The sequence below is a fragment of the Symsagittifera roscoffensis genome, chromosome 7 (genome assembly GCF_963678635.1).
Source record: "Symsagittifera roscoffensis chromosome 7, txSymRosc1.1, whole genome shotgun sequence".
Lineage (NCBI taxonomy): Eukaryota > Metazoa > Xenacoelomorpha > Acoela > Convolutidae > Symsagittifera > Symsagittifera roscoffensis.
Window position 1 is genome coordinate 29,567,873 of NC_087068.1, and position 17,833 is coordinate 29,585,705.

Consider the following 17,833-nt stretch of genomic DNA (forward strand, 5'->3'; position numbering starts at 1 on the left):
GGAAAAAGCAGCTGAATTAAGAATTAAAGTGTTTGAGCTCATTTCTGAATAGGACCGCAATGAAAAGATAGTCAGAAAAACGAAGGAAAGACTTACTAAAGACCAGGAAAAGTACAACTCCGGTTTCGAAGATTTACTACAAAAAGTATCTGATCAATTTGACCAAATGAAACAAGAGGTGTTGTATCGAATCAAAAACGAACATGACAAATTCGTTAATGCAGGCAAGGAATCTGAGGATAATTTAGACCTGCTTCTGAAATGTGAAAGTGATTTGCGTGAATTACTGTCAAGGTCGATTGGTGATTTGATCATCGAATACCCAAAAGTGAAACAGGCAACCGCTGCAGTTGACCAGACACAAGCGAAGTTGAACGACGTTCTCATTGAAGAAAAAATGCACGCCGTTGCCTCTGATACTTTGGAACCGTTTGCCCGAGAGTTCATAGTACAATTTTGGGAGCATTTGCAAATACCACTCATGAAAAACGCGTCAAAATGCATTATTCCGAATGTAGCAGATGGTCAGCTTAGCTTAATTGAAAGGTTGGAAAATCACTTTGCGTGGCTGCAGGTATCTCACAATCATTTCATAAACTACTACAGTGAACAAATGTTTTTGTCTATTCTAGCACATGGATGAGAAATAAGTGTTTATCAGTTAATTTTTGAAAAGCGCATGATGTTGACAGAAAATCTTCTGGCGACAAGGAGTCTTCGTGGGAAATTCGTTGCGGATGATGAGATTAAAAAATTGTTCGTTTTTCCTTAAGTCCAGAAACATAATCAACATATTTTGATTTTGGCAGACCACCATGTTCTGAAATTTGACCCCTCAGCCTGGAAAATGTTCAGTTACACAAAATTCGATCCTCCGATTAATCACATCCCATTAATGATCGTTTCTCTGTTTCAGAAGGCAGAATATTTATACTGGTACTCTGACAACAAGCAAATTCGTCAAACGAACGATAAAGTTGTAGCAATTAATTGTTCGTCATTGCCATTTCTGAAGACGACGTACAGCTCAAAATATGTTTTTTTTTCGTGACCGATCAGAATCATATTGTTCGTTTTGACAAAAAAGCAAATGGTAAACCTGGTGTTATTGTTATTAAGGAAAGTGAACATAGAGTCAAGCACATCGACTGTGTTTCTGATCTCAATGATTTGAAGCAAGTCAGTTTCGTCATTTGGTCTCTGGCAACTCAAAGTTTGACTTTAATGCGTTACGATCGAGTCTTAGGTGTTGTGGGATTTAAATCTCGATTTGATGTTTTCTCGGTTCCGTATTTGGGGAACGAGCCTCAGTTCCTAGTTACGGCTTTTATACCTCTAGATAACATGAAGGATAAATTTTAAAAAAAAAGAAGTTTTTGTGATCAAGGGTACACAGTAGGAAACGCACGAGTTCCAGAGAAGACACTCAATGTCTCTACATTTTGATTACTGCACTTGTTGTGCGATTAGAACAGTCTGAATAATAAATTCATGTCTCTGTTATTACAATTTTCTGCAATTCTTTGGAAGAAATTATATCAATGCTCTGCTCAATTTGATTTTGTCGATATATCATCAATTGGTTATTTGTATGTTTATATGCATTCGGGCCACTCTGGATGAAATCAAATATATATATTTCATATCCACCATAAAGCTTTATCTGTAGTTGACTTGTCACTTTAGGTCAAAACATGGCTCCAAGAGTCAACTTTCTTAGTTCTGGTTTGTTTCAAGAGTGTTTATATCACAGAAATTACAAATGTTTGATCACAGTGACTTTTGATTTCTAAAGATTGGGAAAATGTAGTTGCTTCGGCAACATACTCCCGGGGCCCCGAATTGTCTGGAACGGCGCAAAAGGCGTTGCAAAAAAATCAAAAAACCTTAACAAGAGCGGTAGCGGGGCGGTTGAGAGTGCCGTAAGCCGTTCTCACGGTCACCACTCGTGTTGTGCCATCTCTTCCTGGATGTTCCTCCACCACACGTCCAATCGGCCAAATACCTCGCGGCGTGAGGTCTTTTAGTACCCACACTATGTCTCCAACCTTCAATGGTGGTTGCGTTTCGTTCCACTTGGGGCGTTTCATTAGTGAAGGTAGGTACTCCTTCTTCAACCGCTTCCACAGGTGGTTCATCATCTGTTGAACGTGGGTCCATTTAGTGTAGGTTAATGGCATGCTGTCGTCGAATACTCCTGGTGGAAGGCTGCTGAAAGGTCGTTGAATGAGAAAGTGATTTGGTGTCAGTGGCTCGTCATTTTCTGGGTAATCAGTTACAATTGTCAAGGGTCTCGAATTCAGTATCATTTCGGTTTCGGCTAAAATTGTCTGAAAAACATCAAGTGTGAGTTTTCGCGATCCAAGAATGATGAGGATTGTTTTCTTGGCAATCTGAATCAAGCGCTCCCAAGCGCCACCGAAATGAGGGCCATATGGCGGGTTGAAGAACCACTGGATGTTTTGCCGTTGTAGCTTCAAAGAACAGGCTCTATTGTCAACCATTTTTATGGCGTCTTTTAGTTCTTTAGAGGCTCCAACAAACGTTTTTCCGTTATCACTGATTAGCGTTTTTGGAGTTCCCCGTCTAGCTGTAAACCGACCTATTGCATTCATAAGTGAATCAGTGTTCAGATTTGGACAGTTTTCGAAATGAACAGCTCTAGTTGCAAAACAAGTAAAAATTATTCCGTAATGTTTCTCAATATCTGTTTTGTTTTCAATATAGAAGGGACCAAAAAAGTCTACTCCAGCATTAGTGAACGGGAAAAGATGATTTTCGTCGGGATATCGCTTCAGTGGTAATGGTGCCATGATTGGCTGGAGGTTGTCTGCTTTGTATCGTCGACACAAGAAACAATGATGAGCGATTGAACGAAGAGCTTGTCGTATCCCAATGATGTGGTAGCGCTGCTGCACGAAAGATTTGACGAACTCTTGTCCTTGATGCATGCAAATTTGGTGTGCATGCTGTAGATAGAGTTTAACTGTTGGATGAGTTGCTAATAGAATCAGCGGGTGACGTGATTCAAGCTCCATTGTTGGGGCAAATTCGAGCCTGCTGCGCGAACGAAGCATATGCTTTTGGTCAAGGTATGGATTGAATTTAATCAGTTTGTTCTTCGCTTCCAGGCGCCGCTTCTGTTGTAGATGTTCGATCGTTTCACTGAAAGATTCTCGCTGTGCTGATATGATGATATAATTTCTCGCTCGTTCCATATCGTTACTAGTTGAATGCTGTCGTTCTTTTCGATGTTTTCCGTTAAAGTCTTGGTCTTTTGCAGATGATGAGCTCAGTTTTGTGAAAAAACTGAAAACTGCGGCGATGGTCAACAAAAGTTTATTCCTCGAGGAAAAACGACTGATGTTAAAGACTGGAGGACCTGAAAACAGTTTTTGTGATGCACACACTGAGGCGAATATTGAGACGCTATTAGTTTTTATTACGGAAGACTTCTGTGGCCATTCAAATGATTGTGACATCAGAAAGGATGGGGCTGCTAACCATTCTGATTCGATATCTATAGGTTTTAATCCTCTAGTGCCGTGATCAGCAGGGTTCAGATGAGTCGGTATATAGTGCCAGTTATTGTTTTCTTGAGTTGCGTTTATTTCGGCTAGACGATTTGACACAAAACTTTTTTGTTTTTTCTTCGAGTTGATCCAATCAATTACAACTTGACTGTCTGTCCACAAATGTACGTCAGGATCAATGTTAAGCTGAAGTTGTACTTTAGCAAATGCAACTAGTCGAAATCCAATAATTGCTGCTTCAGGCTCTAATTTTGGAATACTCAGCTGCTTGATTGGAGCTACTTTGCTCTTACCTATTACATAGTGAGTTGCCAATTGTTTTTCTGGTTGATATTCGACTCTCACGTATACGACTGCTGACATTCCTATCAAGGACGCATCCGTGAACGTATGAAGTTGAACATTATCCCGTGTTGTTAATTGCCTTTTGAAAAGTGTTCGGGGATGACTGATTGGTTTCATTGACACAAAGAGGTTTAGCAGCTTTTGTAGTTCTTTCTGACTGTTAGCGGGCAATAATGAGTCCCAAGAATTGCCTAATTTCCACGTTGATTGCAAAATTGCTTTGAACAAAATGGTTACTGGTGCTAATATTCCCAGAGGATCAAAAATTGAGGACACTAGGCTGAAAAGTTTCCGTTGTGTGTATTCGTGGGCATCCCCACTAATTGCCTTTGGAGGCTCCATGTATAGTGTGTCATTTGTCAAATTCCATTTTTGTCCTACAACTCTAGTTGTTGGCTTAGGTGTTTCCTTTTCCGAGGCTGGTAAACCGTTAAGTACCTTAGTGCTGTTCGATTCAAACTTGGTTAGTCTGAATCCGCCTTGCTGTAGAGCTGCTTTGGTCTGGAAAGCGGACTCCAATGCGTCGTTGGGTGAAGACGCTGAGTGAATGTAGTCGTCCATGTAAAAATTTGTTTTGACGGATTCAAAGGCAAGCGGAAATTTCACGATGTTGTCTTTGGCACATTTCTGTGGAATGTAGATAGCACAAAATGGAAAGCAAGTTGCTCCAAAGATTAGTCTTGAAAACTGGTAATGTCCTATAACATATTTGTGATCCCAGAGAAAACGTAGCGAGGAACGGTCTTCTGCTTTTATGCTTATTTGCATAAACATTCCTTCAATGTCAGCTAGTGTCCCAATACCAAACTCACGAAACCGCAGAAGGACTCCAGTAAGATTTGCGAGCAAATCTGGGCCTGTTAGCAGATTAGAATTTAGAGATTGGCCTTTGAATTTGGAGGCAGCATTTGAGACACGCCTTACCTTTCCCGGCTTGTTAGGGTTTACGACTTCGTGGTGAGGCAGATACCACAACCTAGAAGGTACTTCTTTGGTAGAAACTGCTGGCTGCGCGTAAGATTTTTCCAGGTCCGTAACTAGCGTCTTTCCATATAAATTTTGTAGATCGGTGTTTTTTCCGAGTCTTTTCTGCAATGATTGCAATTGTTTCAGAGCTACACAGTAGTTGTTGCTGAGAGTTGAGTTGGGTTTCCAGGGAAGACCTATTTCGTATCGTCCATTTACAAGTCTTGTCGTGTTATCCAAGATTTGGAGAGCAAACTTGTCGTCGCTGCTGTAGTTTTTGTTGAATGTAGTGATTCCGTTTTCCTCGATTTTCCAAAACTGCTGTACAAGGTAGTCAAGAGGTTGCTCTGTTGTTTTGTTGCGAGAAACGTGGAAGACAAAGGGCCGATGTTTTGTTTTGGATGAGTGTCGCTGTTGTCTAATTTTGTTCAGCTGGTATTCGCCGGCTAATGTCAATCCAAGTTTTGTCTGCACAGCTGAAGGTATAAAGTTGTTCCCTTCAATAACGTGTAGAGGATATGTAAACAAGAATGAGTTTACACCAAGCAAAGCTCCAATCTTCCCATGATCGAGGTGTGGAAAATGAATATGGCGAAGTGTGTCGGTAGAGCTGCAAATCTCGTTCAAATTAAACACATCTGCAGCCGGTATGTTTAAGCAAGGAGTTTTGTACAAATTATTCATTGAAAACTTAACATCCGGTTTGTCATGCGGTGAGATGTGAACAGCATTATCAACCTTTGCAACTGGCATTTCATGATCAATGTCGATATAACGAAGAGACATTGATGTGTGTTCCATAGATGGAATTTGTAGTTTATCTGCTATTTCATCAACGATGAAGCTAAATTGGCTCCCGTGGTCAATTAATGCATAAGTAGTTGTGCTCGTTTCACCATGGCAGAGTGAAACCGGCATAAGTTGTAGTTGTTCAAACCATTGAGGTTGTTCTGAACAAAAACTGATAAACTCACAGGCAGTGAATCCTTCCTGATTTTCTGCGCATGCTGCGTCTTTGCTTTGTTGCGATGACATCTCTGTTTTTGATCGCTGATGTTCTGATTTGTTAGAGTGCTGGGCACCATATCGGCTTAGGTCTGGTTGGTTTGGAAACCTTCTACTTTTAGGTTTGTACTCTTTGCTTTTTTGGTTAAAATCTGCAGACTGCTGATTAAATTTTCCGGTTTCCTGGGGTGCGGTTTTACAAAAATTGTCGGAACCCCAAACTGGTTCTTGTAAGTTTGGGTGCATAGTTTTGTGAAACAAGTCATGATGGGCGTTGACAACGAAAGTTGATTTTTTAAACTTGTTTGGGTCGTGAAGGCTTGTGTGATGAAATCCGTTGCACTCTTGACAACGGTTGTTTGAGACACAAGTAGTTCGGAGGTGATGAGGGCTTAAGCAGTTGACACAAAGTTCAAGTTGTTTTACGATGTTGTAGCGTTGAGGTGGCGTAGAAGAACTGTACTGTGGGCATTGCATGATGTTATGTTCGTTCTTACAAGAAGGGCATTGCTTGCGCTTTGTTCTGTATTGGTTGAAATTCTCAGGTCCAATTGTTTTAGAAGCCTGCGGATTGCTTGATATAACGTTTGAGGAACAGGGCGCTAGGGCATTGCTGCTAAATGTTGACGGTTCTGCATTGTTGAAAGATGGAAATTGATTGTGAAGTTTGTCGTAGGTCTTCGCATGCACTTCTAGCCAATTTTGTAAGTGTTGAACATCTGTGTACTGTATGTCGTTTCGCACGGTGTATTCCGTCCATTTAAGAAGCAAATTTTGTGGGACTTTGCTTTTGACAAGCTTTGTCAAAGTAGAGGAATTCAAATCTGCATTAAAATTGAGATTTTTGAAGGTTTGCACCAATTGTTTCAGGAAGGCGGCAAAAGAAACAAAAGAATGACTGCTTTTGTTGGCTGCTGGCCATTTTTCTAATTGTTTTATATACGCGTTGACGACAATAAATGTATCGCCAAAACGTGATTTAAGATCCTCTAGCGCTGGTTTATAGAAGACTGGGTTGCATGAGTAGCCTTTGATTAGCTCTTTCGCCTTGCCAGTCACGGCGTTTTGTAGGTAGGTAATTCTGTGTGTATCGCTGATGGTTGTATTGCTATCAACAGTGGCATTGAACATGTTCAACCAGTCATGGAAAGCCAGAGGATTACCATCAAATGATGGAATTTGAATTGGTGGTAACTTGACCGTGGTTTTGAAGTCAATTTTGTCTCTGTTATCTCGATTTATGTCAAAATAGGTGGTAAGTTGAGGATAATTGCTGACTTGCCCTTTAAACTCTGGTAATGTTGTTTGTGGCGAAATGGTTTGAATCAAAGATGGTTGGAGAAAATAGTTTGCAGATTGGTGAGGGTTGCTTCTTTGCTCTCTATTATCTGGTAGAAAAGCGTTATTACAACTTAGTCCAGAAGCTATCGACGCGGCGTTGATCCTTGTCTGTTGATGCATGCTGAATGTTGGTTGCATATAAGGATGCAGTTTGGGTTGTGGGAAAGTTGATGCCTCCGGTACTAAAGAAACCGGATTCATGGGAATCATTGGTTGCCATGAAGGTTGCGTTGGTATGACTGAGTTAGTTTGCGAGGTACTTTGATACGGAAATGTAGAGGTTGTTTGCGTCAAGGGATATCTGAATGTTAAATCCGAGGTTTTGGTTGTCGTTGTAGTAATGAGGTTTAGATCGATATCTTTCGAGATCTGATGAGAATATCCGCTACCGTTGAAATTGTTTGGAAAAACATCAAAGTTTAATGCATGTTTTTCTAAATTGTAAGTTGGACAAAAGGCTTCAGTTGATACTGACGGATGTCCTTGAGTTCGCCGAGTCTTTTCTGCAATGATTGCAATTGTTTCAGAGCTACACAGTAGTTGTTGCTGAGAGTTGAGTTGGGTTTCCAGGGAAGACTTATTTCGTATCGTCCATTTACAAGTCTTGTCGTGTTATCCAAGATTTGGAGAGCAAACTTGTCGTCGCTGCTGTAGTTTTTGTTGAATGTAGTGATTCCGTTTTCCTCGATTTTCCAAAACTGCTGTACAAGGTAGTCAAGAGGTTGCTCTGTTGTTTTGTTGCGAGAAACGTGGAAGACAAAGGGCCGATGTTTTGTTTTGGATGAGTGTCGCTGTTGTCTAATTTTGTTCAGCTGGTATTCGCCGGCTAATGTCCATCCAAGTTTTGTCTGCACAGCTGAAGGTATAAAGTTGTTCCCTTCAATAACGTGTAGAGGATATGTAAACAAGAATGAGTTTACACCAAGCAAAGCTCCAATCTTCCCATGATCGAGGTGTGGAAAATGAATATGGCGAAGTGTGTCGGTAGAGCTGCAAATCTCGTTCAAATTAAACACATCTGCCGCCGGTATGTTTAAGCAAGGAGTTTTGTACAAATTATTCATTGAAAACTTAACATCCGGTTTGTCATGCGGTGAGATGTGAACAGCATTATCAACCTTTGCAACTGGCATTTCATGATCAATGTCGATATAACGAAGAGACATTGATGTGTGTTCCATAGATGGAATTTGTAGTTTATCTGCTATTTCATCAACGATGAAGCTAAATTGGCTCCCGTGGTCAATTAATGCATAAGTAGTTGTGCTCGTTTCACCATGGCAGAGTGAAACCGGCATAAGTTGTAGTTGTTCAAACCATTGAGGTTGTTCTGAACAAAAACTGATAAACTCACAGGCAGTGAATCCTTCCTGATTTTCTGCGCATGCTGCGTCTTTGCTTTGTTGCGATGACATCTCTGTTTTTGATCGCTGATGTTCTGATTTGTTAGAGTGCTGGGCACCATATCGGCTTAGGTCTGGTTGGTTTGGAAACCTTCTACTTTTAGGTTTGTACTCTTTGCTTTTTTGGTTAAAATCTGCAGACTGCTGATTAAATTTTCCGGTTTCCTGGGGTGCGGTTTTACAAAAATTGTCGGAACCCCAAACTGGTTCTTGTATGTTTGGGTGCATAGTTTTGTGAAACAAGTCATGATGGGCGTTGACAACGAAAGTTGATTTTTTAAACTTGTTTGGGTCGTGAAGGCTTGTGTGATGAAATCCGTTGCACTCTTGACAACGGTTGTTTGAGACACAAGTAGTTCGGAGGTGATGAGGGCTTAAGCAGTTGACACAAAGTTCAAGTTGTTTTACGATGTTGTAGCGTTGAGGTGGCGTAGAAGAACTGTACTGTGGGCATTGCATGATGTTATGTTCGTTCTTACAAGAAGGGCATTGCTTGCGCTTTGTTCTGTATTGGTTGAAATTCTCAGGTCCAATTGTTTTAGAAGCCTGCGGATTGCTTGATATAACGTTTGAGGAACAGGGCGCTAGGGCATTGCTGCTAAATGTTGACGGTTCTGCATTGTTGAAAGATGGAAATTGATTGTGAAGTTTGTCGTAGGTCTTCGCATGCACTTCTAGCCAATTTTGTAAGTGTTGAACATCTGTGTACTGTATGTCGTTTCGCACGGTGTATTCCGTCCATTTAAGAAGCAAATTTTGTGGGACTTTGCTTTTGACAAGCTTTGTCAAAGTAGAGGAATTCAAATCTGCATTAAAATTGAGATTTTTGAAGGTTTGCACCAATTGTTTCAGGAAGGCGGCAAAAGAAACAAAAGAATGACTGCTTTTGTTGGCTGCTGGCCATTTTTCTAATTGTTTTATATACGCGTTGACGACAATAAATGTATCGCCAAAACGTGATTTAAGATCCTCTAGCGCTGGTTTATAGAAGACTGGGTTGCATGAGTAGCCTTTGATTAGCTCTTTCGCCTTGCCAGTCACGGCGTTTTGTAGGTAGGTAATTCTGTGTGTATCGCTGATGGTTGTATTGCTATCAACAGTGGCATTGAACATGTTCAACCAGTCATGGAAAGCCAGAGGATTACCATCAAATGATGGAATTTGAATTGGTGGTAACTTGACCGTGGTTTTGAAGTCAATTTTGTCTCTGTTATCTCGATTTATGTCAAAATAGGTGGTAAGTTGAGGATAATTGCTGACTTGCCCTTTAAACTCTGTTAATGTTGTTTGTGGCGAAATGGTTTGAATCAAAGATGGTTGGAGAAAATAGTTTGCAGATTGGTGAGGGTTGCTTCTTTGCTCTCTATTATCTGGTAGAAAAGCGTTATTACAACTTAGTCCAGAAGCTATCGACGCGGCGTTGATCCTTGTCTGTTGATGCATGCTGAATGTTGGTTGCATATAAGGATGCAGTTTGGGTTGTGGGAAAGTTGATGCCTCCGGTACTAAAGAAACCGGATTCATGGGAATCATTGGTTGCCATGAAGGTTGCGTTGGTATGACTGAGTTAGTTTGCGAGGTACTTTGATACGGAAATGTAGAGGTTGTTTGCGTCAAGGGATATCTGAATGTTAAATCCGAGGTTTTGGTTGTCGTTGTAGTAATGAGGTTTAGATCGATATCTTTCGAGATCTGATGAGAATATCCGCTACCGTTGAAATTGTTTGGAAAAACATCAAAGTTTAATGCATGTTTTTCTAAATTGTAAGTTGGACAAAAGGCTTCAGTTGATACTGACGGATGTCCTTGAGTTCGCATTACAGGAGTTTGCGCTATACAAGAGGATGCCGCTATATGTTTTTCTGAATGAAAATCATTTATAGTTTGGTTGTTGGGGTTGTAAGGCCTGTAGAAACCTTGATCTGTGTAAGAGTTTGTTTGTTCTCCAGTTTGCTGTTTCTGGCTCGGTAACTTATGGTGTGATGATTGTTCAGTTGAACGTATCTGCTGATGAGATTGGAAAATTTGTTCTTGTGGAAAACTGTAGGTGCTTGTTGTGAGATGGGTTCTGAGATCGATATTGTCGCTAGGCTGCTCGTGTAGTCCCGGTTGCATTAGGTGATGAGGTTGCGGAATTGTAAAAGCAAACGATGGACTTTGCAACCCTGCTGTTTGGACTGTGCTATTTGCTGTATTGGGCTGCTGTTGGTTGTAGACTACAGTTTCCGAACTTACATCGTCGTCGATCTCGATTGTTGTATCCGTACTCAGCTGAGCACCTGCATCTCCGAAGTTATTGACATTCATTGGTTTGTATTGCTGGCATTGAGAAAAAGCGTTGTTGTTTGCAAACGACGGGGGATGAGGGCTGCTGTCGAAAATTCTTGTCTCTGTGACAACATCTTGTCTGTTTGTCGGATGTTCGTTGCTTTCGGAATAGTTGTGGGTTATTGCCGAGCTCATATTAGGTTGAGAATGTCTTGGACGATGATGTAAGTTGTTGTATCCGCAGTTTGGGTCGTAAAGTTGTAAGTGTTGGCTTGTTTCTGCTCGCCGATCGTCTGGAAGTGAATAGCTTGTTTCTGCTCGATGATTGTCTGTAACTGATGATGGGGCCATGTCGGCGTGCGCGTTGTGTGATTTCGTGTTTCTTCTCTCGAAGTCGTGGATAAGTTGCGCGTTGTATTGAGTTAGTGAATCGTTATCGTTGATGTCACTCTGTAGTTGTAAGAGGCGTACTGCAATGTCTGTAGCTGTTGCCGTGACAAACCTAGTTTGTTCGGGCGATCCGGTATCCATGATTTCCGCTGACAATTGATTCAGTTCCTGCAGTCTGGATTCTGCTGCTGCGACTAACGAACTCAAAGAACGAGTTGATTTTACTGAGCAGAGTTTTTTCTGCAAGAAGTCGAGAGATCCATTGAGCTGCATTTGGCAAATGCGAAATCTGTTCCACGCTGACATCGTTTTCTGTTGCTATTGAAGTTGATCGTCGAAGATCCTGTTGTATGTAGATTGTGAGAACGGCTCTAAAAAACCGAGGCGATGCGCAAATCAGTTAGAAAAAAGGAAAATTAAACAAAACCAGGAATCGTCTATGATTTAGAAAAGTTTTTTTTTTTAAGTGTCCGTCTAAGGGTTTTTTATTCTTTTTTTTATTATGTTTTACAATTAAGGCATGCGTAATTAAAGTCAATCAAAAATTGAAAAACAAACAAAGCGTTGTTCCGTGAACTGTCGTCAAAAAGACTTTTTGTTGTGCTCAATGGAATTCTAGCCAAATTTTTTAAGTAGACATAGTCTTCAAGTCTGCAGCATCAAGTGCCAGTATATTTGTTACTTTTTGATATGTCAAATTACACTTTAACAAGAAGCGTTATTGTTTTTAAAAAAATGCAAGGAAATGTTATTTGTTTCGTTTTCTCTTCAAATTCAACTTTTGCTTTCACGTACAAAATTTCGAACCAAGATACTTGTTATATTTTGCGAAGTAAAATTACAACAAACAAGATGAATTGTCAAGGAAAACTACAAAAGGTTGTTTGTTCTCAGTGTGTTCAGAAATTGGCTATCTCTATCACAGTCTAATAAGACAGTTTTCTTTTTCTTTTTTTTTTGGGAAGAGTTTGAAATAAATTGATAAATTGTCAAAAATATTTAAGGCAGCGACCAACGAAAACTACTACAAAAAACAAAAGGCTCGAGTATGTTTTTTTTCTGGATTTTTTGAAAGTGTGTGAAAAAAACGAGACAATTCGGGGTTAAACTTTAAAAAAATATATTTGTCCACATCTAATCTTGGTTTTCTTCAGCTTGTATTTTGTTCAACTATTCGTCTTCCTTTTGTTTTCGATTCTTCTTTTTTTTTCTAGTATTTATGAAGGAGAAGCCCAAATTCCAGCTGAATAGAGAAGTAGTTCAAACCAAGAAAAGCATCCAATTTTTGAATAAATATTCACAACCTGATCAGTGTATATTGATTGTCAGTATCATACAATTGCGAGATGAGAATCCAATCTTCTGAAAGAGTATTCAAAACATATCCAAAAAATACATTTGTACCACTGTATTGTATCTTTGGATTAATTGTATTATATCGCTGTATTGTGTCGCTGTGTTGTTTCGCTGTTTTGTAGAATTTAACCAATTTACCAAACCAAATTATTTGCTGAAATTTTCCCGAAAATTCAAAAAAGGGGGGATTGTATTCCTTCTTTACTATATAAGAAACTCTGTGATCTGTAAGGCTGTACGAAAGTTGATGAGATCGGCTTTTTTGCTCGCCAAAACATGTAGTTGACTTGTCACTTTAGGTCAAAACATGGCTCCAAGAGTCAACTTTCTTAGTTCTGGTTTGTTTCAAGAGTGTTTATATCACAGAGATTACAAATGTTTGATCACAGTGACTTTTGATTTCTAAAGATTGGGAAAATGTAGTTGCTTCGGCAACATTATCAGTTAATCTATCCTCTGATGTGTCATTCCGTGTTCATTTATAGGTGAAATCTTTGATGAATTACTGGTTTGTTTCGGGTAGTTTTGGGTAATAAATCAAACTTCGTATGGGAATTTAGAATTTGAAACTTCTTTTTTGTGCTCGGTCAATTTTTAAGAGCGAAATAACGCACTGATATAGATCTCATTTAGTTATGTTTTAAACAGAATTTTAACGAATGAAAAAAATTACACGTGCGATCAGCAAGCGTTATGGAATCGGAGCATACATTTCTTTGTGGTGAACAGTTTTTCGGTCGATGTTAATAATCCCCCTGAATAAAAGACAAGTATAAGAAGAATAGCCGGTTGGTGTGCATGTACAAATATTCCGAGCATATGCCTTAAAACTGCCAAAACGGTGTTTCTTCTTATTTTAGTGTCGCTTTTTTGTCCATGGTGTGATCGGAGAACTACACATACCCGTAAAAAGTTAGTCAATTAAGCATAATCGTAAAAAGTTGGCCCCGACCTTAAGTGACCAACCGTAGATTGTCCTTTCCAAGAATGCATTAATTTTGAAAATTAATTCCGCTCAATTTAATCAATTGAAACATGCGCGCTGAAAATACTGCTGGAGGAAGATTTTTTTATTTCGAATTGCTATTTTGTCCTGTTAATAGCGTAGAGTTTCAGTCATATTTCGGTCTCCATTGATTTTTTGTCTAATTAGATCAATTTATTTTACCCTCAAAGTTAATTTCTGTAAAACCGATAATTCCCCCCCCCCCCCCTATAGTGCAATGCAACTTTTTTGCGACCCAAGTCGCTAACTAAAGTGTTAATTTGGTGGTACTTTTGAATCGGTAGGCTACATAGGCAGTTTAATCTCAAGTACTTTGACAAGTGATTAATAATTAGCTAACACAGTTGATGCCTTTTTGATGAATTAATTGAGTCGAAAGGCGGGCGACCGCGGTTTCCTGATATCGAGGCTAAGAGGGTAATTAGTATTGGAAAATTCGTCGCAGATGAAGATGTTAAGAATTTATTCGTTTTTCGTCAATTCCAAAAAGGTAATCAACCTATTTTGATTTTGGCAGACTACCATGTTCTGAAGTTTGACCCGGATCTGAAAATGTTCAGTTTCCCAAAGATCGATCTTCCGATTAATCACATCCCATTAATGATCGTTTCTCTGGTTCAGAATGTAGAATATGTATACTGGGATTCTGACAACAAGCAAATTCGTCAAACGAACGATAAAGTTGAAGCAATTAATTGTTTGTCATTGCCATTTCTTAAGACGACGTACAGCTCAAAATCTGTTTTTTTTTGTTCCCGATCATAATGATATTGTTCGTTTTGACACACAAGCGTATGGCAAAACTGGTGGTATTGTTATCAATAAATGTAAACGTAGAGTCAAGCGTATCGACTGTGTTTCTGATCTCAATGGTCTGCAGGGAGTCAGTTTTGTCATTTGGTCTGGCAACACAAAGTTTGACTTCAATGAGTAGAAATCCAGTTTAAGGTACCGTGGAATTTGATTCTATAAAAAAAGTTTCGGTTGGGTATTTTGGGTACCAGGCTCAGTTTCTAGTTATGGCAGATATAGAAATAGAAGAAAACAATGGATATAAAAAGAATAGCTTAGAATTTCAGTCATTATTCGGTTTTCATTGATTTTTTTGACTAATCAGATCAATTTATTTTACCCTCAAAGTCAATTTCTGAAAAACCGATAATTTCCCCCCCTATAGTGCAATGCAACTTTTTTTGCGACCCAAGTCGCTAACTAAAGTGTTAATTTGTTGGTACTTTTGAATCGGTAGGCTACATAGGCAGTTTAATCTCAAGTACTTTGACAAGTGATTAATAATTAGCTAACACAGTTGATGCTTTTTTGATGGATTAATTGAGTCGAAAGGCGGGCGACCGCGGTTTCCTGATATCGAGGCTAAGAGGGTAATTAGTATTGGAAAATTAGTCGCAGATGAAGATGTTAAGAATTTATTCGTTTTTCGTCAATTCCAAAAAGGTAATCAACCTATTCTGATTTTGGCTGACTACCATGTTCTGAAGTTTGACCCGGATCTGAAAATTTTCAGTTACCCAAAGATCGATCCTCCGATTAATCACATCCCATTAATGATCGTTTCTCTGGTTCAGAATGTAGAATATGTATACTGGGATTCTGACAACAAGCAAATTCGTCAAACGAACGATAAATTTGAAGCAATTAATTGTTTGTCATTGCCATTTCTTAAGACGTACAGCTCTAAATCTGTTTTTTTTTGTTCCCGATCATAATGATATTGTTCGTTTTGACACACAAGCGTATGGCAAAACTGGTGGTATTGTTATGAATAAATGTAAACGTAGAGTCAAGTACATCGACTTTGTTTCTGATCTCAATGGTCTGCAGGGAGTCAGTTTTGTCATTTGGTCTGGCAACACAAAGTTTGACTTCAATGAGTTGAAATCGATTTTTAGGTACCGTGGAATTTGATTCTATAAAAAAAGTTTCGGTTGGGTATTTTGTGTACCAGGCTCAGTTTCTAGTTATGGCAGATATAGAAATAGAAGAAAACAATGGATATAAAAAGAATAGCGTAGAATTTCAGTCATTATTCGGTTTTCATTGATTTTTTTGACTAATCAGATCAATTTATTTTACCCACAAAGTCAATTTCTGAAAAACCGATAATTCCCCCCCCCCTATAGTGCAATGCAACTTTTTTTGCGACCCAAGTCGCTAACTAAAGTGTTAATTTGGTGGTACTTTTGAATCGGTAGGCTACATAGGCAGTTTAATCTCAAGTACTTTGACAAGTGATTAATAATTAGCTAACACAGTTGATGCCTTTTTGATGAATTAATTGAGTCGAAAAGCGGGCGACCGCGGTTTCCTGATATCGAGGCTAAGAGGGTAATTAGTATTGGAAAATTCGTCGCAGATGAAGATGTTAAGAAATTATTCGTTTTTCGTCAATTCCAAAAAGGTAATCAACCTATTTTGATTTTGGCAGACTACCATATTCTGAAGTTTGACCCGGATCTGAAAATGTTCAGTTACCCAAAGATCAATCCTCCGATTAATCACATCCCATTAATGATCGTTTCTCTGGTTCAGAATGTAGAATATGTATACTGGGATTCTGACAACAAGCAAATTCGTCAAACGAACGATAAAGTTGAAGCAATTAGTTGTTTGTCATTGCCATTTCTGAAGACGACGTACAGCTCAAAATCTGTTTTTTTTTGTTCTCGATCATAATGATATTGTTCGTTTTGACACACAAGCATATGGCAAAACTGGTGGTAATGTTATCAAGGAATGTAAACGTAGAGTCAAGCACATCGACTGTTTCTGATCTCAATGGTCTGCAGGGAGTCAGTTTTGTCATTTGGTCTGGCAACACAAAGTTTGACTTCAATGAGTTGAAATCGAGTTGTAGGTACCGTGGAACTTGATTCTATAAAAAAGTTTCGGTTGGGTATTTTGGGTACCAGGCTCCGTTTCTAGTTATGGCAGATATAGAAATAGAAGAAAACAATGGATATAAAAAGAATAGCGTAGAATTTCAGTCATTATTCGGTTTTCATTGATTTTTTTGACTAATCAGATCAATTTGTTTTACCCTCAAAGTCAATATCTGAAAAACCGGTAATTTATCCCCCCTATAGTGCATTGCAACTTTTTTTGCGACCCAAATCGCTTACTAAAGTGCTAATTTCATGGTACTTTTGAATCGGTAGGCTACATAAGCAGTATAATCTCAAGTACTTTGACAAGTCATTAATGACTAGCTAACAAGATTGATGCTTTTTTGGTGCATTAATTGAGTAGAAAAAGCTATCTATTTCATTCAATAGTATAATGATTAAAGTCCCATTTCAGAATTTTTCCACCTCGTATTTTTTCGCGAGCTTTTTGAAACGTATAACTTTTTGTCAATTTGGTATGATATATTCTAATTTATTACATGCAAAGTTAGTGTGGTTGCCTGTAGTTTTTTACATTCCAAATTTTTACCTGCAAAGGTTATAGGTGATTCTAAATCTCCTGAATCTTTGCCGCTTTCTTGCTCGTTTAGGCGAGGCTGCAGCTTTGCCTCTGTTAAATCTGATGGCGTCCCTCATGATGGGGAGATCGAATGATGGAAACTTATTTTTAAAGTCATTTTTAGCCAATCAGAATTGTGTATTCAAAAATGTTTGAGAAATCGCGAAAATCTCAAAGAAATCGAATAAATCCAGGCCAACAAAATTAATATTTACCGATTATAAAATAAGCAGATATTTGAATTATCAAATATTGCGAAATCAAAAGCGGGTATTGGAAAAACCTAAATCGATTTTCAAAAAAATGAAAAAATATTGTATATCTGCGCGAATTGTACAAAAAACGTTGCTTAGCTGCTTATTCATTTTCTGTTAATAATGACTTCGGTTTTGTTAGAAAGTAATTTAGCCAAAAGGAAAGGTCTAACAATTCTGATTGGTTAAAAGTTTTTCATCAATCAGTCTCTCCTTCGTGAGAATATCTCCCGTTAAATCTTGCTGCTAATAAGACTCCTATTTTAAAACGACATTTGATATTACAGTAGAAAATATGTTATTAAAATGTTTTCGGCAGAAATTCAGACCAGTTAAGAGCAGTCGAAACTTTCGTATATATGAGCTGTCTTGTTTATTACAAAGGAACGTATTTATATTTGTTGTCTGCCCACACTAACTGATTATTTCGACTTTCGTAACGAAAATAACGGAATATTTGTGCTCGGGTGGGTTTTTTTCCTC